We start from the raw sequence: 2690 nt of genomic DNA, 5'->3' as shown, positions 1-2690 counted from the left end.
TTTCTCTGTGGTATGCTTTTTGCATTCTTCTGTTTTTTTGGGGTCTTCTGCTGCCTTTTCTGTTTTGGATGGGCAAGAGGGGCTTTTTGAACTTTTCTTCTTTTGTTCTTCCTCGTAGATAAAGTTTTTGAAAGAATAATATGTTTCTGCTTTGTAACGATCATCAGGGTCGGTTATTGAATCAGGTTTTTTCTGCGTTTTTTATTGCTGCTTTCCCTGGTTTGAAGTTTTTGCGGCCATTTTCTAGTTTGTCTTTTAATTTGCTGTTCTCTTTTCCGTAGAGTTGTTGAATTATTGCGTCAACTAGTGGTTTAGTATCTGTCCTGTTGGTGTTGCGTGTGCGCCTCTGCCGGCCTTTTCTATTATTACCGACGGTGGTGTTTGCGCGCTACCGTCGACCAAATTTGTGTTGGTTGTTTGCATTTTTAGTTCCCTCGCGGTATCTAGCATATTCGCGACTGCGTGTAATTTTTGCGTTGTTTTCGCCGTGGTCAGAAATCCTGAGCTGACTAGCGAGCTTGTTGTGTATGCTGTTCCTTTGGTGCCCGCTCCGCGTTTAATGTGTTCCACTTTGCTTGTGAGTGGCTTTACCCCTTTGATGCCTACATTCGGTCCTGTTTGGTGACAGTTGTTGTCAGGCGAGAAGCTGGGGCCGTCGGTTATTGCTCATATCTATAGATCTTCGGTGCTATGGGTTGGTTCTTGTTCTGCCGTAGCTTGTCAAATGGTTATCTGGTTGTGAGCGTCGGTTGGTTTGTTTTTGGCTTGTTTGGGTGGCTTCCGCGTGCTTTTGTGTTACATGCAGGCGTCTTTTGTATTTGTTAGCGTGAAAACTAACTTATTTGTGCTGACGCTGTTGAACCTATTCGCTGTTTTTGGTGATATTTCTTTTAGCGTTAGTTTTGTCAATTTTTCTGTTGCTTCTGTTTGTGTTGCAAAGGTTTCTAAAGCTGTGGTGCTGGCTACTAATTTGGGCGAAGTCTGGGTGAACGCTTGTGTTAGCTTCCGACAGTATATGGCCGTTTATGCTGACCGTGCACGAAGTGTGAAGGCTACCTCCGAATTCTGCGCCTCTGCTAGTATCCTCAATTTCGCACTGGCGGCTACTGCTGTTGCTGCTGAACTGATTGCTTTCGTTAGTGTGCCGCGAGCAGCATCAGCCAGGTCTGTACCCTGCTTGGATGCTGTGCACAAGTCGACCGCATGCTTTTGCGCCTCTGAGACAGCAGCAAGTGTGCTGACAAGCAGCACACCGAGAAATTGAACAAGAAACTTAGCGGCTTTTATTCTAGATTCTCGGGTCGTTGCTTGCTTTATACTACGAATATTTGTTTTGACGTTTTTAGCCGAGGCTTGTTTTGTGCTAACCTTGCGAAGTGTTAGATTTTGATACTTTCGTGCCGCTGTTTGGAAAGAAGGCTATTGCTGTATCCGTATGGCACATGCTGAGTTTTCGATTGGGCTGTTTTTCATAGCTTTAGGTTACTTCTTTTTTCAAGAACGCAAGATAATATTAGGTTACTTGGTGATAGATTGCTGTTTTCTTTAAAATATTCTTTAAGGGTGCGTTTTTTATGATCCTAAATTTAATTCTTAAAAAGTACAGCAGCCTAGGTACGGTTAGTTTTGGTGAGCATTCAATATCAAACGGGTTTTACGTCATTTATAGGATTAAAAATACATCATTGAACAAATTATATCTATGATAGTGCCTTGAGTGCGAAAAATGCACTTTTCAAAGAATTCTTGAGAGCATTTTTTCAATTTTGTAGCTAACTACATTCCATTTGCACTGCTTTTTTGTGTTAGCTATAACGACGCAATTTGGGTTGTGTATGTTGATATCTTTCTCTCCATTGTTGACACCTCCATCATCTCCTTGTGTGTGATAATTTCCATACTAATGGTTGTGTCTGAAGGTGCGCATATCCCATCTTCCTCTATGCTTTTACCATAATAATATTTATCGCTCTCTCACTAATTCAATCACTTACTCCTACGGCATCATCGCAATTGCTTTAACCGCTCCTTTTTGTCACTTAGTTCTGACTTTATCTTCAGACTTACTATAATATTATATACATACTTTAAACACTTTCCTGTCTTGTTATCTTACTATTAATATAATAACACTAGCTAATATTCATAATATATATAAGACAAACCAACATATAAAGTTTCAGAATTACACTTTCTTTTCATACCTTATTACACTTATCTTCTGCAGAAATAGACCACTACTATACTTAAATTTATATTTTAAATATTTATAAATTTTACAAAAACTAGAATACTTTAATCACAAAGTGTTAAAATATATCAAATTTCATTAAAATAGCAAATTTAGAAAATTCTTTTTAATTTTTATTTATTTCATAAATTTGAGCAAAAGTAGTTAAATAGATCACTCTACAAGAAACACTACAATCAAAATAGGTACTCCCATGACAAAAGAGCTGCTTCCTGTGGTGTTTGTGGTTTTGCTATCTTTTCCTTCCGCTTTCACTCCGTCTTCCCCACCTTTAGCTTTGCAGTCCCCTTTTACATCAGTGCCTTTCCACTGGTATTTATCATCTTGGTCGCACTCGTCTTTATTTTTATTGTTGCAGCTTGTTGTTGTTTTCTCTGAGACTTCAGAAGAGCTCTTTTGACAGTCTTTGTCAGCTTCTTCCTGTGCCTTTGTGGTCGCC

Source organism: Trypanosoma equiperdum (assembly GCF_001457755.1).
Source record: "Trypanosoma equiperdum strain OVI genome assembly, contig: ctg_773, whole genome shotgun sequence".
NCBI classification, from domain to species: domain Eukaryota; phylum Euglenozoa; class Kinetoplastea; order Trypanosomatida; family Trypanosomatidae; genus Trypanosoma; species Trypanosoma equiperdum.
This window is presented reverse-complemented; position numbering follows the sequence as displayed.